The sequence below is a fragment of the Carcharodon carcharias genome, chromosome 13, assembly GCF_017639515.1.
Source record: "Carcharodon carcharias isolate sCarCar2 chromosome 13, sCarCar2.pri, whole genome shotgun sequence".
Lineage (NCBI taxonomy): Eukaryota > Metazoa > Chordata > Chondrichthyes > Lamniformes > Lamnidae > Carcharodon > Carcharodon carcharias.
In genome coordinates this window covers 93606361-93631911 of record NC_054479.1, presented here as the reverse complement: position 1 = coordinate 93631911, position 25551 = coordinate 93606361, and the positions used below count along the sequence as shown (strand labels likewise).

The window sequence follows — 25551 nt, the reverse complement described above, 5'->3', positions numbered from 1 at the left end:
AAGGAACTGCTTTTGAAGGTAGCATCATCAGAACAGATGCGACGGAGGCGAAGGAACTGAAAAAATTGGATGAAGTCCTTACAGGAAGCGGGGTGTGAGGAGCTGTAGTCGAGGTAGCTGTGGGAGTCGGTAGGCTTGTAATGGATATTGGTGGACAGTCTATCACCAGAAATTGAGACAGAGGTCAAGGAATGGAAGGGAAGGGAACAACAGTTACTACCCTTGCAGCATTAAGGACATGGAACTGCTGATGTGAAAGATCTGATAGGCTGTATCACTGATTCTCACGCTCCTTCACTCCATGTTTAGAGCACAGTGCAAGTGGCAGCATCTGGCCAAACATTTAATCAGATTTGGCCAACAACTGACATACTTACCTGGCATTCTTCATGCACTTTCATGCTTTGCTCCTAAACAGTGGTAACTCAATCTGCCACCCCTTGCATACTTGCCACACATTTTGATGCTAAATAGGGTTCCTCTTCTGCTCTAGTGATGGCTACACATCTCATCATCACCTCTCCTGGTCAACATCAGGCTGATTTAATTAAATGGAGCAGTTCTGAAAACATAATGGCACAGAGACTCCGTTCCCTGGGGGATCGTACCCCTTAGGTGCCCCAGAAGATGCACTGGGGTACCCTGCAGAAGTCCCCATGCAAGGACTGCACGGGAATTGTTTAAACTAAAAGTTTAAACTTCTGTTGGGCAATTGCCCTGCACCTAGAATCCTCTGAAACATTGATTTAAATCAGAAACTTTGGGTGGTTCCACCTGTCTTAGCAGAATAGTTACCCAGGAAAAGTTAGAAGGATTAAAACCACCTCTAGCTCCTGGATAACTATAGTACTGGCACCCGTGACCCATCACTGGGCCCCCAATCCCCCAGACCAACTCCCCCAACCCCTGACAACCACACCAACCCCCAATAAACCAGCACCCTCACCCCTGAACACTCCCACTGCCCAACAGCCCCCACATTCTCCAACTAGCCTCCTGACCCCCGAATGCACACCCAGCCCCCGGCTACCCTCCCAACTCCCCAGACTGACCCCACTCCCCAACTACCCTGCCGACTGCCTGATTAGCCCCCATCACCTGACTACCTCACCTCGTCAACTATCCTGACCTCCCCAACGACTAGCCCTCAAACCAAACTATCCCCCATCCCCCTGACTACCGCCTGACACCTCCCCCCCCCGACCATCCAACCCCCAACCACCGTCCCAAACCACCCCAACCCTCCCCACCTCCTCAACTACACCCAACCATCCGACATCCCTGACCATTCAACTTCCCCATCAACCCCATCCACCCACCCCTGACTACTCCCCGACTATCCCCACCCCAACTAGCCTTCCAGACTCCCTCTACCCTCCCACCCCTCGAATACCACCCGGCCCCCACACACCCCTTGAACATCCGACTAGCCCCCCCACCCCAGACTACCCCTCAACCCCGACTACCCAAAACCATCCCAAACTCCCCACACCTCAAACACCCTCCAACCATCCAAATCCCGACTACCCTGCTCTCTGACCCACTTACCTTCTCTCCCATCAAAGTCGCTGAGACCTTTAAACTTGCCACTTTACAGCAGCTAGTGTCATAAGAAGGGACGTGGCTTCACGCTGTTGCCCTGCACTGGAAGGAACCGGAATTGCTGCAATGCACATTTCCGATCAAGACTAGTTAGGGGTATTGGGTGAGAAATGTGCGGCTTCCGACTTGGGTAAGTAAAAAGGAGCGTTGCGGCAATCCAACCGTGCTTGCCACTTCACGCAAGTTCTGGGCAGATTGTTTTCTGCTTTTGGTAGGTTCCTTGCAGTGAAAAAAATATCCAGAGCTGCTTTGAACTAGGAGCACCAACCCTGGAAGAGCTGCTGCTTTCTAGATATCCTACTCTTGACAAGCACGATACTCCCTAAGGCTGCAAAACAGAAATGTGTAGGGTGAATATGTTGTCATAGAACAATGCAACTTTTCCACCTATGTTTAGTTCCATGGATTGCTTTACATTCGTCAAGACAATCCTACATGAATTACATTTCTCAGGTTGCTTAATTCTCATGCTTCAGTATTTTTACTGAAACCACTGACTTCAGTCGGGCAGCTGGTCCTTGCACTAGATTGACAGAAACTGGTGAATGGTCAGAACACGGTAATATTGTGCAGTGGCATCACCTGAGTTCCCCAGGTTTCAGTGCATAATTTAGAAAGACAAACTTGTTCTTAGTGATTTTGTAGCCACGGATGATCTCGGCCATTCAAGGTTGCATTAGCAATGACATATAACTGCAGTGCATCTCATATACCTGTCTACTGTGGGTTTATCACATTCTAAGCCTTGAATCACCATATGGTAACATGCTTTATTGTTTATGGAGTTTCTGCATCAAAACAAAGTGTTAAAATCTTTGTTAGATGCTGTTCCTTTGTCAATGGGAAGAAAATGTGTCAAATGGCATCTTAAATGATTTCTACAATTGTTATTGAAAGAGTTAATGCCTGAATTACTGCAGATAACATATGATACACACAGTCTAGGTTTATATGTTTTGGACAATGCTCTGTTGTTCTTCTCAAGTTCCATAGTCAGAAGAAATTACACCAAGATTTTCTTAAAATATATTGAAACTTTTTATTGGGTTCCCAAGCAGTGAAGCATTACCCAGACTGCCTCATGAACACTGGCATATCCAAGATTGACTTTCTTTCAGAACTGATTAAAATATCCCATTGAGTTTATCAACAGGTTTGCATTACCTTTCACATTGCAATGGTGTGCTATGATCCAGGTACATAAAGAAGCAGACTTCAAAATATAACGTCAACACACTTTTGACCCTGTGGACCCTATGGAATTCAATTGGTTATAGTTACATTTAAACAACTTCTTTACAACTTCTAGATCCATGCAATGTTTCTACATGAACTTTAGCAATGTGCTTGCTAAGGAGATTAAAATTTATATTCTGCAAGCAAGGTGACATTACCTGCATCTGCTGCCTAAGATTTTTCTTGGGTAACAACAAACAGCTTTTGTCCTTCTGGTTTGCTCTACAACCTGCTGATATATGATGCTACAATCCCTGTTATTTCCTCCAGCCCTACAATCCTACATTAAATTGTCTTCCTTCAACTCTGTCCTCTCACCCAGGCACTGCTTCCTTCAGTCCACCATTGGTGGCCATGCCTTCAACAATCTAGACTGTAAGCTCTGGATTCCTTCCCCAAATCCCTTCACATTTCCATCTCTCCTCATTCAAAATGCTCCTTAAAATCCCATACTAAGTGTTTTAATATCTCATTCTTTGGTTTGGCCTCAATATTCATCTTATGCTCCTGTGAAGTGCAGTGGAACATTTTACTCTAGAATGTTATATAAATGCTAGTTGTTGTTACATTCTTTTTTCACAGGTTGCCAAAATGTGGCTAACAATAAAATTACAAATTGCAAAGGGCAACACAATTTCCTTCTCTGATGTTGCCTCTTTTTTCTTTTTCTTTTTCTCTGCTAGGATAATAATCTGTCTGTCCAGAGACTTCCTAACAGCAGTTGATCAACATTCAGTGGCATTTGGGTACTGATATTCCTAGGTCAGAGGCGAGGAATCCTGTGGCAAGTAACTCACCTCCTGACTCCCCAAAGCCTGTCCTCTATCTATAAGGCACAAGTTAGGAGTGTGATAGAATACTCCCCACTTGCCCGGATGAGTGCAGCTCTAAAAACACTCAAGAAGCTTGACACCATCCAGGTCAAAGCAGCCCGCTTGATTTGCATCCCATCCACAAACATTCACTCCCTCCTCCACCACCGATGCACAGTAGCAGCAGTGTGTACCATCTATGAGATGCACTGCAGGAAGTCACCAAGACTCCTTATATAGCACCTTTCAAACCCACAACCGCTGCCATCTAGAAGGACAAAGGCAGCAGACCCATGGGAACACCACCACCTGCAAGTTCCCCTCCAAGCCACTCACTGTCCTGACTTGGAAATATATCACTGTTCCTTCATTGCCGCCGGATCAAAATCCTAGAACTCCCTCCCTAACAGCACTGTGGGTGTACCTACACCACATGGACTGCAGTGGTTCAAGAAGGCCGCTCACCACCACCTTCTCAAGGGCAACTAGAGATGGGCAATAAATGCTGGCCTAGCCAGTGATGCCCACATCCCATAAAATTAATTTATATATGTATATTTAAGAACTGACTGGCTATGTAGAGGCAGGGGTCGATGCCACTCATGTTGATTTGGCTCCAGGTTATCAAGTACTCTGGTTGGTGTGGCTGATTGCCCTGCTTTGATTGACTTACCATCCTATGGTTGCAAAGTGTATATAGCACTGAAGTCATGGACACTGAGGCAATAGAAATAATTTAAATGCGATAGAGCATCTGAAATGTGTTCCTGCCATTCTGTGTCCATTGAAAATCAATGTTGACCATGGACTGGTTTAACCATTCTGTGTCCTCTTTTTGCCAAAGAGAATTCCACATGTTAGAATTAAGCTGTCACAAAACAATGCATCAATTTATCACTTATACATTGTTTCAGCACTAAAGCAATTATTATTTCCTTAACATTAAGGCTCATCTTCCATTGGTAACAGCACTCTAAATGTTCCGAGAATCAATGGTATTTGTGGGTGATTGGTTGGGGATACTGCACTTTCCTGATTCAGGAGAAAGATCAGAGGAAGCAAACAGGGCAGGTTAATCACTGCTTAGGTGCTCAGGAAGGACACAGCCCTATCTCACCCCACTACCCATGTATACAGGCCATGGTGATTGTATAACCAAGGAGAATGGCATGTAGAGACTGGGAGTAGTGGAGAAGGTTGCAACAAGGAAATCCGGCTCACATTCACAGATGACGCTAAACTTGCAGTTTTACTCATCTGCCACTAGGCTGAACATCATCAGCTCCAGATTACCACAACTTTGTTCAGGCAGCCTCACTGATCCAAGACATTGGCAACATGACTAACCTGCCTCTTGAATAACACTAAGTTGGGAGCAACCACTCACAGTTGTCTTCTTCCTTTGCTTCTGTAATGCCTTCCCTTTCTATATAAATGATTTTCTTGAAACCTTCCCAGGCAAGGATTCCAGTGATTCCCATTTATCCATGGCCCTCTCCACAGTCAGAGGACTCTCTTGGCACCTCATAAATGGCTGCACTGTTCTTACTTGAAGTGTTAAACTGTGGTTAATTATTTATGGCCTCATCATTATCAGTTAGCTAACTTCTTCTCAACCTGAGATGAGTAAACAGTGGTTTGCAATTTTTACTGCTCTTCCGTCTCTTTGCCAGGGAATTTTACCTTGTCTTGATTTTCCATGGAAAATGTACAAGAGAACCTCTAGTTCAATAAATGGTCAGTCTAAGATATTGCACATTAAAAGAAACATGGATTACATACTCGAGTGAAAAAAGGAAGATCCTTTCATGACGTCAGGATGTGGTTTCATAAAATAATAGAAAGTTTACAGCGCAGAAAGTGGCCATTGTGGCCCATTGTGAATGTGCCAGCTGAAAAACGAGCCACCCAGCCTAATCCCACTTTCCAGCATTTGGTCCATAGCCCTGCAGGTTACAGCACTTCAGGTGCATAACCAGACACCTTTAAGTGAGTTGAGGGTTCCTGCCTCTGCTACTCTTTCAGACAGTGAGTTCCAGACCCCAACAATCCTCCAGGTGAAAAATGTTTTCATCATCGGCCCTGTCATCTTTTTGCCAATCACTTTAAATCACTAGTCACTGATCTCTCTGCTAAAATAAGTAGGCCCTTTCCATCCATTCTATCCAGGCCCCTCACAATTTTGTACATCTCAATCAATGATGTCTCAAAGCGCTTTACAGCCAAAGAAGTACTTTTGAAATGTAGTCGTTTTTGTAATGTAGGATGCATGGCAGCCAATGCAGTAAGGTCCCTTACAAACAGCAATTCAATAAATGACCAACTATCCTGTTTTGATAGTGTTAGTTGAACAATGAATGTTGGCCAAGTCCCTAGGAGGACTTCACCTTGCTTCTTTAAATAGCATCACGGGATTTTTGACACCCAGCTGAACAAGCAGAGGGGGCCTCGCTCTAAAATCTCACCCAAAGTTGGCACCTCTAACCATGGCGCACTCACTCAGTACTGTAATGAAATGTCAGTCTGCTTTGTGGGCAGCATTTTCCCATCGGCGAGCGATGGCAGAGCCCGCTTGCCAATGCGTAAAATGACGCGTGGTGACATTGGGCGGGTGTCCCAATGTCATTTAGATTTTCAGTTCGATGGGCACACAGCCGAGTTGGCTGAACTGTCAAAGGCCTATTAAGGCCATTTAAAATCTAATTAACTCAATTTAATGAGCTGCTCATCCAACCTTAAGGTTGGCGGGGGTGGGGGGGGGTTGGGGGTCGGGGGCAGGGGGCAGGCAAAGAGCTCAGGCGGCCTTCACATTTATCATGAAACCTCATTCACAGGCAGGATGAGGATTCATGAAGTGTTTTAAAATCTAATAATATATACATTTATTCTTTGACATCTACCAGCTCATATGATAATGTCACATGAGGGGACATGTTTTAACACTGAAACAAATCTCCCTGAGGCATCTCCGTGCCTCATGGAGATCTCCGTGCTCTTTCATGAGCATGTGCAAAAGAGAGCAGGGAACCTCTCAGGGAACTGCCCCCCCACCCCCGCCCGCTCAGCACTTCTGGGCGCGCGTCACACTAGGAGGGCCTCAATTGGCCCGCCTACATAAAATGGTGGCGTGGACCCGATCATGGGTGCCAATTGGGTTCGCGCCCACCCCAACCCCCGCATAACCCCCCCACGGTGGGAAATTTCTGGCCTATGTGTTCAAGTCTTTGGAGGGATGATGGAAAGTACAGCCTTCTGACGTGGTCAGAGTGCTGCCGAAAAGTGAGGTTTAAATAACTAGAGTTGAGGTTTAAACAGATTTTACAGGTTAATAGATTAGGCACTTAACAGGTCAGGGTGCCATGCAATTGAAAATAACAAAGAAAATAAATGCCAAACTGTACGGTCAGGTCAATCAACTGTAATTGTAGATTTCTACTGTATAACCCTCAGTACAGAGCTAGGCATAGCACTCTGTTTAATGCTCTGTACAGTAATCTATACAGCATAATATATAGTGTTCATTTTTGTCTCCTGGATAGTGCTCAGTAGTGTTTTGTATAGTGTATTGTACCATGTTTTGTATAGTATCTGGAAAATATTGAGTTGTGCAGTGCTCTGTGTGTATTCTGCACAGTATGTTGTATAATGCTCTGTACAGTGTTTTGTACATTTCTACTGTCAATCATCAGCAAGGTGATGGAAGGTGTCATTGACAATGGTATCATGTGGCACTTACTCACCAATAACCTGCCCGCCAATACACAGTTCAGGTTCCAAAGGGCCATTCAATTTCAAATCTCATTCCAGCCTTAGCTCAAAAATGGACAAAAAAGCTGAATTTCAGAGGTGAAGTGAGAATGACTGCCCTTGACATGATGGCAGCATTTGACCAAGTGTGGAATCAAGGAGCCTTGGCAACTTTGAAGCCAATGGGAATCGGGAGAAAACCCTCCACTGGTTGGAGTCATACCTAGCACAAAGGAAGATGGTTGTAGTTATTGGAGGTCAATCATCTCAGCCCTGGGACATTCCTCCAACAGCACTCAGGAAGTTTGACACAATCCAAAACAGAGCAGCCTGTTTGATCGGCACTAATCCATCACCTTGAACATTCATTGTATTTTTTACTCTTTCATAGGATGTGAATGTCACTGGCAAGGCCAGCATTTGTTGCCTTTCCTAATTGCCCTTGAGAAGAATGTAGTGGTGAGCTGCCCTCTTGAACTTCTGCAATCCATCTGGTGTAGGCCCACCCACAGTGCTATCAGGGAGGAATTGACCCATCGAATGAAGGAATGGCAATATAGTTCCAAGTCAGGATGGCGTGTGGCTTGGAGGGGAACTTGCCAGTTGCGGTGTTCCCACGAATCTACTGCCCTAGTCCTTCTAGACGGTAGAGGTCATGAACTTGGAAGATTCTGTCAAAGGAGGCTTGGCAAGTGGCTACAGTGCATCTTGTGCATTAGTGGTGGAGGGAGTGAATATTTAAGATGGTGGATTGGGTGCAAGTTGTTGGAGCTGTACTCATCCAGGCAAGTGGAGAGTATTCCATCACACTCTTGACTTGTGCTTGTAGATGGTGGACAGGCTTTGGGGAGTCAGAAGGTGAGTTACTCACCTCAAAATTCCCAGCCTCTGACCTGCTTTTGTAGTTATGCTATTTATATGGCTGGTCCAGTTCAATTTCTGATCAATGGTAATCCCAGGATGCTGATAGTTGGGGGATTCAGTGATGGAAATGCTGTTTTATGACAGGAAGAGATGGTTAGATTCCCTCTTGTTGGAATATTCTATATAGTGTTCTGTTCAGTGCTCTTTATATCTTTTAGTGGAGCGCTTTGTGTAATGCTCTGTATGGTGCTCAGTACAGTGCTACAGTGCTCAGTACAGTATTCTATTATAGTGCCTGGGTGACCTTGAGAACTGTCCCCAGTTTGGTCACAAGGCACAAAGGAAACAATGCAGTCCAGGAGGTAGACCATTGAAGATCCATGAGGCTTATTTGCAAACAACTGGGTGCTGACCTGTGATGATATGGACAATGGAGCTCTTTGGCAAAAAATAATGGCAACTTGTGGGGACAGAAAGGAATCATATTTGAGATATTAAAGATGCCTGGAATAATCTTTGGAGATAAATTCAAACAGTAGGGCAAAGGGCTCAGGAACATACTGGTCAAGGGTAAATTTAGGGCTATTGACAAGAACACACATTTCAGCCAAAGACTGATGAAATTGATTGTATTGTAATGAAACGGAAGACTTTAAACCCTCAGGGCCTTTTGGATGGTGTGATTAGCAGGGTAGGAGTAAGTAGGTGACTAGCTTTCCTTTTTTTCGAAGGGTTTAGCTAAAATGGTCATTTTGTAACCCACTGTGTGCAATACAGAAACAGAAACATGTTAACGGAAACATGTTTCAAATTCCAAAGAGGTGGGGAGGGAAACAATATTCTGTTTTAAAAATTCAAAAGAAACCTGAAGTTAGGAACAGCAGCCTGGTTAAATCTGGTTCAGCTGACTTTCTAGTTTACTTGTTGACAAATTGATTTTGACTGTGATTTGGAAGGAATGTTCTTTATGTTTTCCCTCGTTTTGTTCCATGGCTCCAGGCACTACCTTTCAATGGAACCTAGTTGAACTGGTTTTGCGCATTACATTACTTTGTTTCCACACTCTTCTGTTGGTCAACACTATTCCAATTATGAAACTTTAAGCAAATTATACAGCACATTGTAAACTACCGCTCCAGTGTCTGAACCTGTTTTGTCTATTTTCCAAACAGGTCTCATTTACTGGAACAGAGTCATTTTCACCTCACATTGGGCTGGCTGGCTGGCTAGACGTTACTGATAAATCAGCTCACGCAGGTATGCTCCACTTTACTTTCTGTTTTAAAACCTTAGAAATGAAATGAAAACTCACAAGCTTCTAACTCCTGTCAACTGAAAAAGGTAAATTTATTCAGATTAAAGGAAGCTTTTATGAAATCAGTAAAGATGTATTTAACATACTTGAGTCACAGATTAAGCATTAATCAGAGAGGTTCCTGTCAGCTGTAATGGATCAGGTGGCTAGGAATAAAAAAAACACAGACATAAATCAGTATTGTGAAAGGTGGACTCTTCTAGACTTTGGTATGTAACAATAAGGGGTGTAGTGTGTAATCTATTTGATATTTCTATGATAAAGAGTTTTCACATGCGTGCATTATGGCCTTATTGGACCCTGGGCACAGCAAAGTTAGTGTATACTTTAAGTCCTTACACAAACCTGGGGCATTTATAATAAAGAAAAGCTGGGACTTGGAAGCCATTGGGCCATCAGTTTAGATACCAAATGAATGAGATTAAAGAAAGGTGGAGTATGGAACTGTAGAAAAGTAGAAAACAGAAGGCAATGGAACCATAAAGGAAGGGGATAGATCTGCAGATTCAGAGGGATGCAGCTGCAATTACCTTGATCTATTTTGTTTTATTTGAAGGTTATTTATTTTTACTGTTCCCCTCCATGAGATTGTTTTTACAACCAGTTTATTTCTATGGCTGCTTGCTTGAAACAGCTTGTGCATATGCACAAACCAGTGTTTCTTTGCATTAGTCACTATAAAAGCAGATTAAGTTGGTTTAGACAGATACCTCGCAAGTGCTAGACCCAGAGCTATCCAAGAGCTAGAAACAATTAACATGGATCAGAGATTCTGATGTTCCCAGATTTACAGTTTATTCTGTGTTGTATTACCAGGCCTTTGTAGGGCCACGAGCTTGAAGGCTGTCTAAACAGTGCAGGAGAGAAGGAGGTGCTGTTTATACAGAGAGTCACCTCAGCTTTGTCCTGAAGCTGATAAATGGCTTGAGATAGGTACGTGGCATCTGAGATTTTCTTGATATTCATGAAACTTAATTTGACTGACAGGTCAGTCACTGCAAATGGTTTAGAGTGGGTCAGCTTTGATTAACTGTAAGGTAAACAATATCAAACTGTCTCCCTGTGTCACACTATGTTGATTTATTGTGAAGGGTATCATTCCATTACTTATATCTCAGGTCAGGCTTCAGAGGGAATGAGTGGGTATAACTCACCCTCTAGTTGCTAGTTAATCTCCACTCACAGGCAGTCAAGTGCAGTGGGCACTGGAAAACATCCACGAAGGTCTGATTTCATTTGTAGGCTTTACTTGACAGATGAGTGTTCAAAGTTTGTGAGTAATATTGGAAGCTTCAACCAATTACTTTTCAGAGCAGTTTAAAGGACAGTTTGAATATACTAGTGAGATCTGTGGTGTTTACTCCTGCTCTTCTCTAATTGTTATAATAAATCTGATTCACAGCTTGCAGTTGAGATATACAAAGCTGGTTGTGAATTAATTAGGAAGAATCTGAGAACATGAAACAGTTTGTGCTAGGTTCTATGAGCTTATCTGATTTATTGTTCGCACCAGGCATCCTGTCCCTGGGGTTAACTTCGTGCAAAAGGTCATATCTCTGCTGACTGGAAACCTGCCTTGCTCAAGGAAGTGCTCCTTTATGCTTGGAATAAAAAATGTGTTTTGAGAATGCCAGGGTAGTGACAGCTGATGCATCTAGGGTTGCCAACTTTGGTTGGACATATCCCCGGAGGTGTTATCACATGACCTCCTGCCTCCAGCTGTCCTGCCCCCACACCCCCGTGATTTTTCTCCTGGGTTGCGCCTGGAAACTAATCTTCAATTCTGGGAAACTCCAGGGCAATCCTGAAGGCTTGGCAACCCTCAAGACATCAAGGGTAGAGAATGTGCATGAGCTGGGTTTCATTAGAGAGAGAGAGAAAGAGAAAGGGTAAGTAACTCGCTTCACAAAGGAAGAGAGAGCAAGTAGCCATAGATCAGTAGCCCAGGAAGGAGACTTTGCACTATTTTTGGACCTTCTGAGAATGGAATCACAGGGCTGAATTTTTCGGAAGTAGATCAAGCCCTGCTTCAAATAAGTTCCATTGAAAGCAGGAGCCAACCCTTTTCTGACAGGTGGCGGGACCTGGAGCATTATGACTACGGCTGCCAGGACCACCATCCCCTTCACCCCTCCCCACATCCCCTGAACCCCACCCCGCCCAGAGCTGCTGACACAATCCCTGAGGACCTGCAGCCTATCAATCTTGGCAGCATCACTACTGAGGCTGCGGCATGAAGGAGAGGGTGCCTCCATGGCGAGGCACATTCAAGGATGAGGTACATTTTGTTGAGGTTGGTGGAGCCTGGCAGGCAGGGCTCAGTGGCCAAATTGGGTATCCTATTTTAATGGCAGAGCCTTAATCGTGGCGATGGCTACTGCCTCTGGAGGCCTTCAGTCAGCCCTGGAGTGGCCATTAAGGATACCCTCCCCCCACCCCAGAACCCTCTGGGAGGCCACTGGGGTTTACATAGTGGTCTCCCCATGCAGAGGGAGGCCCTTCCGATTCAGGTAAAAAGTAGGCATGATGGGAAGTGGCCTTTACTTGGGCCCTTTAGGTGGCTCAAATGGCCAACTGGTGTGCTGCCATGCTGCTGAGGTTCCTGCCACTGGTAATATGCCATGACAGCAGGAAGATATTGGGCATCTATCCAGATGCCTTCCCCTTTCCATATTACCAGCCTTCCCTCCTTCCAATCCATCTCAAATAGGCTTGGAAAATTCAGCATGCACTATTTCCTCTGTTCTGACTGTGGAACAGTTGCTTGGTCCAGGAGATGGTTGAGTCCCAAACTGGAGGCAGGATTTTTGTGAAACCCGGGCACATAGGCTGCAAATTTCTGGCAATGATTTAGATCTGAGAAATCAGAAAGTCACACAGCATAGAAGGAAGACATTAGTTCTATCTTGCCTATCCAGTTTTTCCCACACCCCAAGAATGCATAATGGGGCTTAGCTGGGAGCCTAGATATACATTAGAATGCTGAAATACCTGAGCCCCAGGGAAAATATTGCTTGATTGACAGCTCTGGCTCTCTGATTTCTTCTGTCAATGGCACAATGTTTATTTACATAAGATAAAGCATTTTCAAGTGCTTGCAGTTTCAGCTATTGATACTTTACTGGATGATTGACACTTTTTCTGACTTGTAGTAAAAAGGAGGTTTTATCTATTTATTTTTATTTGCTCATGGTATGTGGGCATTGCTAGCTAGGCCAGTATTATTGCCCATCCCTACTTGGCTTTGAGATGGTGGTGGCCTTCCTGAACTGCTGCAGTCCATGTGGTATAAGTGTGCCCAAGTGCTGTTAGGGAGGGAGTTCCAGGATTTTGACCCAGTGACTGTGAAGGAACAACAATATATTTCCAAGTCAGGATGGTGTGTGGCTTGTAGGGGAAACTTGCAGGTGGTGGTTTTCCCATGTATCTGCTGTCCTTGTCCTTCTAGATGGTAGCGGTCATGGGTTTGGAAGGTGCTGTCTAAGAAAGCTTGGTGAGTTTCTGCAGTGCATCTTGTAGATGGTACACATTGCTGCCATGGTAGTGGAGGGAGTGAATGGTTGTGGATGTGGTACCAATCAAGCGGGCTGCTTTGTCCTGTATGGTGTCAAGCTTCTTGGGTGTTGTTGGAGCTACAGTCATCCAGGCAAGTGGAGAGTATTCCATCACACTCCTAACTTCTGCCTTGTAGATAGTGGACAGGCTTTGGGGAGTGAGGAGGTGAGTTACTCGCTGCAGGATTCCAAGCCTCTGACCTGCTCTTGTAGCCATAGTATTTATATGGCTAGTTCAGTTCAGTTTCTGGACAATGGTAACTCCCAAAATGTTGGTAGTGGGGGATTCAGTCATGGTAATGCCGTTAAATGTCAAGGGGCGATGGTTAGATTCTCTTTTGTTGGAGCTGGTCATTGCCTGGCAATTGTGTGGTCTGAATTTTACTTGCCACTTGTCACCCCAAGCCTGGATATTGTCCAGATATTGCTGCATTTGACCATGGACTGCTTCAGTAACTGAGGAGTGACACATGGTGCTGAACATTGTGCAATCATCAGTGAACATCCCCACTTCCGACTTTATGATGGAAGGAAGATCATTGATGAGGCAGCTAGAGATGGTCGGGCCTAAGACACTAGCCTGAGGAATTCCTGCAGTGATGTCCTGTAGCTGAGATGACTGACCTCCAACAACCACAACCATCTTCCTTTGTGCTAGGTATGACTCCAAATAACGGAGAGTTTTCCCTGATTCCCATTGACCCCAGTTTTGCTCAGATTCCTTGATGCCACACTTGGTCAAGTGCAGCTTCATTTTCAAGGGCAGTCACTCTCATCTCACCTCTGCAGTTCAGCTCTTTTGTCCATGTTTGAACAAAGGCTGTAATGAGGTCAGGAGCTTGGCGGAACCCAAACTGGGCATCAGTAGCAGGTTATTGTTAAGCAAGTGCTGCTTGATAACACTGTTGATGACCCCTTCCATTACTTTACTGATGATGGAGAGTAGACTGATGGGGCGGTAATTAGCTGGGTTAGATTTGTCCTACTTTTTGTGTACAGGACATACCTGGGCAATTTTCCACTTTGCCAGGTAGATGCCAATGTTGTAGCTGTACTGGAACAGCTTGGCTAGGGGTCCAGCAAGTTCTGAAGCACAAGTCTTCAGTGCTATTGCCGGAATGTAGTCAGAGCCCATAGCCTTTATAGTGTCCAGAGCCTTCAGCAGTTTCTTGATATCATGTGGAGTGAATCGAATTGGCTGAAGACTGGCATTTGTCTTGCTGGGAACCTCCAGAGAAAGCCAAGATGGATCATCCGCTCAGCACTTCTGACTGAAGATTGTTGCAAATGCTTCAGCCTTATCTTTTGCACTGATGTGCTGGGCTCCCCCATCAATGAGGATGGGGATATTCATGGAGCCTCCTACTCCAGTGAGTTGTTTTATTGTCCACCACCATTCACAACTGGATGTGGCAGGACTGCAGAGCTTGAATCTGATTCGCTCGTTGTGGAATTCCTTAGCTCTGCCTTTGGCATGCTGCTTACACTATTTGTCACTCAAGTAGCCCTGAGTTGTAGCTTCGCCTCATTTTTAGGTATGCCTGGTGCTGCTCCTGGCATGCCCTCCTGCACTCTTCATTGAACCAGGGTTGATCCCCTGCCTTAGTGGCAACAATTGAGTGAGGGAATATACCAGTACATGAGGTTACAGATTTAGCATGGTGGTAGTGCCAGACAACATGATGGAGGGTATCCTCAATGTGAAGACGGGACTTTGTCTCCACAACAACAGAGTGAGTGCAGTGGTCGCTCCCACCAATACTGAAGTGCGCAGATGCATCTGCGGCAGGCAGATTGGTGAGGATGAGGTCCAAGAGTGCTTTTCCCTCACCACCTGCCACAGACCCAGTCTAGCAGTTATGTCCTTTAGGACTTGGCCAGCTCAGTTGGTAGTGATGCTACCAAGCCACTCTTCATGATGGACGTTGAAGTTCTGCACCCAGAGTACATTCTGCAACCTTGCCAAAGTGGTGTTCAACATGGAGAAGCAGTGATTCATCAGCCAAGACTGTATGGTAGTTGATAACCAGCAGGAGGTTTCCTTGCCCAAGTTTAAGCTGATGTCTTGAGACTTCATGGGGTCCAGAGTCAATGTTGAGGACTCCCTCTTGACTGTGTGGCATGGTGCCACCACCTTTGCTGGGTCTGTCCTGCCAATGGAACAGTACATACCCAGGGATGGTGATGGTGGTGTCTGGGACATTATCTGTGAGGTATCATTCCGTGATTATGCCTATGTCAGGCTGCTGCTTGACTAGTCTGTGAGACAGCTCTCCAAATTTTGGCACAATGCCCAGATGTTAGTAAGGAGGACTTTGCAGGGTCGACAAGGCTTGGTTTGCCATTGTCGTTTCTGGTGCCTAATTCGATGCTGGGCGATCCATCCGTTTCATTCTTTACAGATTTTCTAACGGTTTGATACAATGAGTAGCTTGCTAGGCCATTTCAGAGGGCAGTTAAGAGTCAACCACATCACTGTTTGTCTGGAGTCACATGGGTGAATGGCCAGACTAGGTAAGGACAGCAGATTTCCTTCTCTAAAGGGCATTAGTGAACCAGATGGGTATTTATGCCAATTGACAGTGGTTTCATGATCGTCATTAGGCTTTTAATTCCAAATTTTTATTGATTGAATTCAAATTCCACCATCTCTCAAGAGATTTGAACCTGGGTCCCCAAGGCATTACCCAGAATCTCTGGATTACCAGTCCAGTGACAATACCACTAATGCCACCAGCTCCCCCAAGAAAGTGGAAAGTTATCACTGGATGACTTTTTTTAAAAAGGTTTTTTTAGACATCCTATTGTCACTATAGGGTTCATTGGTTCTTTGCAGTATAATGGGTGAACTGGCATGCAAGTACCATACCTTGGAATGGGGGCATGAGGGGCCATAGAGGGTGGTTGAGAGGCATATCTTGGAATGGAGGGATATGAGGAGGACCCTTTGAACTTAAGGTTCCCTCATGCAGACTATGTTTGACAATACCTCTAAGATGCCGTGAACCACGATTCTTTGAAAAGCGAACCCGACTCCATGAAAATTGCCAAGGACTAGGACATGCCTATCCCCACAATGGAGCTGGCTAAGATGGGAGTGCAGGATGCGGGTATGTGAATGGAACTAGTGTGCATCCTTAAAAGGCACTCCTGAAAATGGAAACCCCAGGAATGGGGGCCGGAATCCCAGCATCAGGTCCCAGCTGCCATTTTCACTGCACCCTGGAGTCTCCTTGGCCCCATGAAAATCCAGCCTATAGAATGGTTACAGCGCTGAAGGAGGCCATTGTGCCCATCATGTCAATGCCAGATCTCTGTGAGAGTAACTCATCCAGCCTCACTCCTCGTCTTTTCCCCACAGCCCTGCAAATTCTTTCCTTTCATATGGAGTCGCTGCGAGTAAATGGAGGTAAGACACAGATTGTTCATGATCTAATTGAATGGCAGAGTAGGCCCAAGGGGCTGACTCCTGTTCCTACGTCTTCAGATCAGATTTAGATTTGTCTTTGCTTCTGATTTTGGATTCCTCTCACGGCAGGGAATAAGTCAAACTGATGAGTCAGTTACAGGGCTGTAATCTCAGAGCAATAATTAGAAGGATTTAGAAGAACACTTTTCACATTGAGGTTGTTATATTTTCAGAGTTTTTGCACTCGATATTTTACTCACATTCAGCGTCGCATATACCATTGTGAATGATCTTCGCCTCCTCTCACTTGCTCACCAATGGGATAATTACAGCAAACCCTCACCGCACACAACTCATAAGCTATAGGCAAAGCTCAGGGCTGAATGCTGACATTGCAACAAATAATCATCTAAATGGCCCCAATGAAAGAGCTGGTGAAAAATCTGAAATTGTCTAAGAACATATTTTGTTTCTTGTGCCTTCAAAAACGATTGTGTAATCCTAAAATATTGATTTACACCAGCAACAAAATGGTGCGGTGTCAGAGCCTGCTTAAGGCAAAAACAGGTGCAGTAATACTGAAACAGAAAACCATCGTCATTGCATTCCAGGTTACTACTGGCTGTCACATGGTCTTTGTGACCTTAGTAAAGTAAACACTCTAATAGATTGAGGTTTAAGTTATAAGTACTAAGCAGATAAATTGAAAGGGAAACTGTAATTGCACACCTAACTATTCCCTTACAGAACACAGGAAAGTTGCTTCTCTTGTACTTCTACTCGGTGTAGAACTGGACCTAAAACCGTTCCTGATTAAAGACCTCTGATTTGATTATTCTCACCTAGTGCCTGACCATGGACTGTCTGGCCTGCTGCTATCTTCTGACGACTACAGAATGACTTAGAACAGATCAAGCAGAAAAAAACACTTTCAGAACCCTTTGAAGAACAATCAAAACGAGGAAATTATAAATATATCCCTCAGAAGACTTCTTGTCATCCAATGAATGATGTGGCACTTTCTGGGAAGCATTTTAATAATTGATCCACAAAGCATTTTCGATGAGTGAGACACCCAATGGCAGCAAGAAACACTCTCGTACTGAGGCCTGTTTGAACTATAATTCATTTCAGCGTGGTCCTATTGTGTGTATCAGCCCAATTGGGCTGCTTTCCGTAAGTAAACATATCTCTTGTATACCATGTCAGGAGAGAAAAAAGCTAGTAACAATACACCGGGAAAAGAAATTGCAGCGCATTATTAGAACACAGATATTTTTACCGCAAACGACAATTGAGACAGAGAACGTAAGATCATTTTTAAAAAGCAGCTGAATAAGTATTTGGAAAGGAGGAATATAGAAGGATACAGGGAAGCAGGATTAGAACTGATGATCCCAGTTGAGGAGCACAATGATCTTCCGTGTTGACATTTTTATGATATGAAGAATATAGCCAGTTCTTTTTTCTAATAGAGATAAAACATAAGCTGTAAATGCTGGAAGTTAAGTATGTAAACGAGATGGACAGGTTAAGGCGGGTTGGGCGAGAAATTGGGCTTTCTGGGTGCTACGAGCACCCTTAGAGTTCCAAAATGGCAGCTGTGGTGCCTGCACACATTTGGGGCATCAGCACGTGTGCAGTGAACGACTGCTGAATGTATGCAGAGCAGGTACATCATGATGTCAATTAGTGTACAACACTCAGTTGATACCAGTGGTGCCAATTTGGAGCTCAATGCTCCAGCTCACAACTTCTCTTAACCTCGGAAAGCTGCACAAACCTTGAGCAGCAGGAAGGAATCCCCCACCAGTGCTAGTTAAAGGGACCATCAACAACCTAGGGTTATTTGCTGGTTTCTTCTGGGTGTTGCTTTGATTATACAAATGTCTGTTGCTTTCTATAGTCATTTAATGTTGCAAGTGTCTACAGTGAGTGATGTGACAGGTGCTGAGTAATTTTTTGCTGACTTCAAGGTTGCTGCACAAACTAATTGCTTCCAGGCATGGGAGCACTTTAGGCATTCCTCTTGGAATACAGCATGACTGGAAAAAGGAACAGGTGCCACTCAGAGAAGGGCAAGCTGCTGAGCAGACGGAGGAGGAGGAAGAGGACAGGGAGAAGGGTTCTCAAGGAGACTATATCCACCCAGAGTGTTCAGGGAGCAATTCTCTTCCCTGTATCTTGGTGAGGAACAATGTGAGAGAGGTCTGCACTTCAGTAAAGAACTCCTCACTGAAATCCACCAGCTGCTGGAACAGAACTTGGACCTCAGAACAGACTGAGGGTAGCATTGCCAGTCAAGGTGGTCATGGTGGTGCATATTTTCTTTAAACTTATTCTTCCATAGGATGTGAGCGTCACTGCCAAGTCCAGCATTTGCCGCCCATCCCTAATTGCCCTTGAATTGAGTGGCATTCTAGGCCATTTCAAAGGGGAGTTAAGAGTCATTCTTGTGGCTGTGGGTCTGGAATGACATCCAATCCAGACCAGGTAAGGATGGCAGATTTCCTTCCCTAAAGGACATTAGTGAACCAGATGGGTTTTTACAACAAAAGTCAATGACAGTTTCATGGTTATGATTACTGAGACTAGCTTTCAATCCCAAATTTTATTGATTGAGTTTAAATTCCACCAGTTGTTATGATGGACCTAGAACCCAGGTCCTCAAAGCATTATCCTGGACCTCTGGATTACTAGTCCAGTGACATAGTAGAGGGGTCAATAGCCAGGTCAATAGATTTAAGATAAGAGGTCAAAGGCTAAGAGAGGAGTTGAGGAGAAATTTTTTCACCTAACACACTGCCTGAAAAGGTAGTTGAGTCAGAAACTATTGTAACATTTAAGAGGTATTTAGATATTTACTTGTGTTGCATTGCCTCCAGGGCTATGGGCCAAGTACTGGAAAATGGGATTAGTGTAGTCAGATCTTTGTTCACCGGTGCGGACATGATGGGCCAAATGGCCTCCTTCTGTGCTGTAGACATCTATGAGTCTATGAGACATTACCACTATGCCATGCCACCATATCCCCAATCCATCTGCTTCCTTCCAGACTGGAATTGGAGACATTTGCAAGGTCTCACAGTTTGCTGTCCACAGTTAAATATGGACATCACTGATGATTTCTATTCAATGAGAAGTAAGTATTTTTCATCCTTCCTTGCCAAAGATAAACAAGTGAAATGAGCATGTGACTTCGCTAGAATTACAGGTCACTCCATGGTGCAGAGTGCCATTGACTGCACACACTTACATCACTTTGCTGGCACTGCATGTTAACTCAGCCCTAGTCTGGAATCGAAAGAGATCCCACTCCCTCAAGCTTCAGATGAGGTGAGTAACCATGCACAGCGATCATGCAGGTCAATATTTGGTAAAATGGCAGCAGTAATGATGCTTCCATTCTGCACAAGTCTGTTGTATTATCTTCATTTGAGCCACCATGACAAGCCTAAGGGTGACTACCTGGCCCACGAGCTCAGGGTTATCCTTTGACATCGCAGCGGGTGATTGGTGAGAAACACATGCACATGTGTGCAGCATGTATTCAATGAAAACCATGCTACTACACAAACGGCAATCAAGCAGGTGATTGGCATGCTGAAACAACTCTTCCACTGTTGGATCGCTCTGGAGCAGCCCTGCAGTACTTGACAGGACGGTTTTGCGGTGGTCTGTTGCATGTTGCATAACCTCACCATCTTGGGGTAAGAGCCCTTGCCACCGGCTATAGAGCGAGCAGCTGAGAAGCAGATGGGGAAGGAACAGAGGATGTTATCTTGACAGCTCCTTTCTGCCCATACAATCCATGAAGGACTCATCTGAATGTGATACCAGTAACTAGTACCCCAATTTCCCATTCACCAACAGTCCCACTTCTCTCTATCACATGTCCATTTGGCCACAGTGCAAATATAAAGACAACCACAAGATAAACATTCAAAATCAAATTTAGAAATGAAACCATGCTATGACACATATAAAAGTCAATCCTTAGTGCCTGTCTTCTGTGTATCTTCACCGATCCTAGGTGAAGATGCACAGTGTGTTTTTATACAGTAACACTAACCCAATGGCTACAGCATGGATGATGGAAGGCAGCTGACATTCATTGGCTGGGTGTGGGGAATGAGTGGGGCTGCAGATGACCTTGCAGGACAATCTTGAGAGCTCTGTCCCCAGAAGGCCCGGTTTTGGATTGCATCATATAGTACAGGCTGGAAGACTGACAGGCAACAAACAGCAAGGGTCCTGGCAGAATGGGAAGATGAATGCTGTATTCCTAAGAGTATAGCAGTTTTGTTCTCTATCGAACCACTGCCATTCATCTGGGGCAGCACCTCAGCAATCCCAGTTGGAGGACAAATTGCTGGATTGCTTTGATACCCTGTAAGCCCCTTTGAATACTGGTATCTGCAGTCATGATGGCAGCAGTCTGAGCTTGAGTGGCAACAAGCTGATCCTGCATGACAACAGTCTCAGCTTTGACTTCAGCCATCAGAAGCTTGGTGGCTACTGCTTGTGCTACAATGAAAGCTGAAATATTGGCATAATGGTTGGGTCCACTAGTTTGCAAACAGAGTTGGCCACTAGACCCACTCTGCAGAGGAAGGGCTCTAAGCTCTGTGTAAAATCCCGTGTCAAGGTGCTCCTGAACTTTCCATACTCCTTGACATTGACTGCAAGCTTTCCGGTCAGCTTTCCAATGCGTCAAGCATTTCATTGTACAAATCCATCTGCTTTCTTCTGTATGCCGCCCCATGAACATGCTCACCTGAGTCCCCTAGCAACAGGTTCCACACATGACTCACCCTCCGTGATGATCTGGCACCTGTGCTAGCCTTGACCCCCACTCTGGCATCTCACAATGTGCGAACCCGCCTCTATGCTATCCTCTAAATTATGTGCAGTGTCAGCCTCTGGGCTGGTGGCAGCAAGTGTGAAATCAAATGACAGTGTGTCTCCATCACTGTCTTCCTGCTGTTCCTCCACTGGCTGGTCAGATTGCACTTCTTGGGTATCCGAAAGGAGAAAGGCACAAGTGTAACATTGTGTTGGGGAAGATTGGGGCGGGGTTGGAGTTCACGCTTACAACACCTGCAGTTTGTAAAGTCAGAAGGTATTGGGGAGTGTGAGAAAAAGGATGAGGATACCATCATCTTCAATGGTTCCAAACTTCCCATTGGCAATGGCCTCAGCAATGTCTGTCCCAGTATGGCCAGCACCATCTCCTGCATGGGGTTAGGACATGCAGGCACAATGCTCCCCTCTCCCCCTCTCCCTGATTAGTTTCTGCAGCCTTTGGTTTTACCCAGCCTTGCTATGAGAGAGAGAGAGATGTATCATTGAGTGTAGTGCAATCTGTTTGGGTGATATGACTGTTGTGGTTAAATAGCTGGCAGTGTGTACAAGCTTTGAGATGTGGATGTGAGATTTGCAGCAGTGCTAAGCATGTGAGGGTGAGGGGAAATGCATGGATGACAGCTATGAGTCCTGATAATTGGTAGTTGAGTGACTGAGGGGGTGAATTGATCAGTGGCTGAGGCTAGTGAAGCAGTTGGTGCAATATAGGATTTGAAGCTGTGTTCGCTGACCCTGACTACTTGTGTGAGGTCATTGAACTTGTTGCAATACTGCATCCATGTCCTCGGGGTTTGACTCCTGCCATTAACCTCCATAGGCATCTGCTCCCACTGCTTTTGTAAAGTCTGTCTCGAGGGTCTCCTGGCCCCCTGTGAGTACAAGATATCTTTTCTTCTTTCCACCTCCTCCAACAAAGCCTCCAGTGCAGAGTCGGAAATCCTTGGAACCTGCTGACTTCCATATTGTGGTGATCTTTAATGTTTACCTGGTCAGATTCACTTGCAGAATCCCAGCACCTGCTGCAGCTACATCTCCCCTTTAATAAGTGCAGGCTAGCTTTAAGTGTTCCTTGCCATTTATGATTTTGGCCCCCTGCTGATGAGTCCTGGCAATGAACAATGTGATTAGTACTGGCTGAATGATGAAATCATTGAAACGAACAGGCAGCATGAATTTGGTTTGCTTCCTGCATCGCAATCAATGGCCGCAGCTTTAATCACATATTGCAATCCCTGTGCTTGCTTTTGGCAGCAATGAGTTGATTTTTTGGGTGCAGCCTTTCATCAGAAATAAAAAGTGGAAATATAAACCAAATTTGCTGATCATGTTGGATACAAAAGTGGAGAGAAGAATAAAAAACAGGCCAATCATGTGAAATTAGCTGCAACCGAAAAAAAAAGTCTTCATTTTATTTTTCATTTAACCGCTGTTTACCCCCTATACAGATCTCATGCATTTTCACCATCCCTGAGTTTATTTCTTATGCTGTTGCATAGGTCCATAATTTACTAATCTATAGTTTTAAGATTAAATCAGCCCACTAGCTTCCTATGATAGGACTGTCTGTTTCTGTATATTTTTCTTCGCTTTTTATTTTGGAACTCCAGTAAGTGGTTGCTTATCTTTCAGTTTTCGCTTGACACAAAGATTTCTCCCTCAAGGCATTAACCTAACTTTTTCTCTTTACAAGTGCTGTCACTGTGTATTTCTAACCTTTTTCTATTTAGGTTTTCTCCTGAAATTTGCCGAAACTTTCTGTTCAAAACCCAAGAGACAAGCATTGGGGAACTGCCAAAATTTTACAAAATACAGTTGTCTTCTTGACTCCAAAGTATTATCATAACCGAAAAGGAAATACTTTTATTTATTATTCTTTACACTTTGGAATGTGTTTCCTTCATTTTGTAAAGGCCAAATCAACTTCTATCCTTTTGAAAGAGATGCATACACACACACACACAAATACTACACACACACACACACACACACACACATACTACACACACATACTACACACACTACACACACACACACACACACACACACACATATACACACTACACAAACACACACACATACACATACACATATACACACACACATATTAATTTTTGCACATAGGGTAATGTTAGAGTAAAGAGAAAGGAGGTAGGAATTTTGGAAAACTGCTCAGGAGAACTTCCTTGACCAGTATGCTCGCAATCCAACCAGGAAGAAGGCATTGCTGGATCTGGTGCTGAGGAATGAAGTGGGCCAAGTGGACCAAGTGTCTGTGGGGGAACATTTGGATAATAGTGATCACTGTATCATAAGGTTTGGATTAGTAGTGGAGAGAAGCAAGGAACAATCTAAAGTAGAATTTCTAAATTGGAAGTGAGGGCTAACTTCAGTGGAATGAGGTGGAAGGATCTAGTGAGGGTAAAACAGGACCAAAGACTGACAGGAAAAATGGTAACTGAACAATGGGTTATCTTTAAGGAGGAGGTGCTTCAGGTACAGGCTAGGTACATTTGAACAATGGCAAAAGGTAGGGGAGCCAAAGCCTTGGATGACAAGGGAGATAGACAATATGATAAAACAAAAAAAAAGGGTGTATGATGCATATCATGTGAATTCTTCAAGGGAGATGCAGACCCAAACACAATAAATTCAGAGGGGAAGTGAAGAGGAATGTAAGACTGGCAAAAAGAGAATAAAATGGCAGTTAACAGAAAAAAGGAGCCCAAAGATCCTCTGGCGGTATGTATATAGTAAGCAGGTAGTGAGAGGTGGGATACGTCCTATTAAGGACAAAGAGTGTGATAAATGTTTAGAGGCACAGAGCAAGGCTAAAGTACATAATGTGTACTTTGCATCAATGTTTACTGAGGAAGAGAATGGAAGCAGGCAAATTCTTTGTAGAAGTGGAGAAAGGTTGGAAAAGCTGGGGTTGGTTGTTCACCAGGGAACAAAGGAAATTGAGAGGAGGTTTGAGAGATGTACAAGATTATGACAGGTTTAGACAGGTAGATAAGGAAAATCTGTTCCCATTGGCTGGTCATACAAGGACTAGGGGACACAAATTTAAGATTTTGGGCCAAAGGTCAGGGGGAATGTGAGGAAGAACCGTTTAATGGCCTGGAACTTTTGGTCTATGAGGGTGGTGGAAGCAGAGACGTCAATGATTTCAAAAGGGAATTGGGTGAGCACTTGAGGAAAATAAACTTGCAGGGCTATGGGGATAGAAGAAGAGAATGGGACTGAAAAGATTGCTCCACAAAGAGCCAGCATAGACTCAATGGGCTGAATGGTCTCCTGTGTTGTAATGGCTCTATGACTCCATGATAGTGACTCAATCATGTGTGTAATCATAATGTAAACATTCTGCCTATTTGGAAATGGCAAGGCATTTAAGATATGCTCACAGCCTAAAGATAAAGGCTGTGTTTAGTTTAAGTGCATGCTCAAGCAGTTCTGGTCTCCCGGCAGTGATGAAGCATGCGGCTGTATCCTCCTGGCAGAACTGTTTAATTTAAGCCTTGATCTGTTGCTTGGTGCAGACCCGCATTTATGTATTTTGTTTCCCTTTTACTCTGCATCTTCTCTTAGAGGCTGCTGACTTGTTCAGGGAAGAGACATTCTTCCTGGGGCCAACCAGTCCTGCTAGTTTTCTGGCCAAGTGTCATGCTCTTGAGTCGAACCTGACCACAGCGGGTGACCAACCTTTATAAAGCCTTGGAGCTGCAAAACAAAATTGATTCTGATGAAGCAATGCAGCAGTAAGCCTCAGAGAAGTTGTGTCATTTTAGTTTAAGACTCCCACTGTCGGTGACAGACACACACCTGCTAGCAGTAAAGCCACGGGCTGCCAGCATCTATACTATTCCCGAAGGAATGCTCATTCTCTTGTGTTGAAGTTGCCTCTGGTGTGTCCCTTCCTCTGTGATTAACTGAGTGGGCTCTACTCCTCTAGGTTGCTGGTTTTGGGCGGTCACAGCAGTAACATGTATGGTACAGAAGAATGGAAGGAAATGGGATTGAGCAACAGAAACAGGTCATAATGTTTATGCTCCACATGAGCCTATTTCTCTCCCTACTTCATTTTACTCAATTAACAAATCACTCCATTCCTTTCTTCCTCATGATTTTATTGCTTCCCCTTAAATG

At 44.5% G+C, this 25551-nt stretch overlaps 1 protein-coding gene across 1 annotated transcript in view; it reads left to right on the top strand.

Moving 5' to 3' along the window:
* Window positions 1–1654: 1654 nt before the first annotated feature.
* LOC121285481 (phosphatidylinositol 4-phosphate 3-kinase C2 domain-containing subunit beta-like) overlaps window positions 1655–25551 on the top strand; it is a 247697-nt gene continuing 223800 nt past the window's right edge. Inside the window, exons 1-2 of the mRNA XM_041201950.1 lie at window positions 1655–1732; window positions 9434–9518. The gene's annotated coding sequence lies outside the window, so the exon portion shown is untranslated. The remainder of the gene's footprint in view (window positions 1733–9433; window positions 9519–25551) is intronic.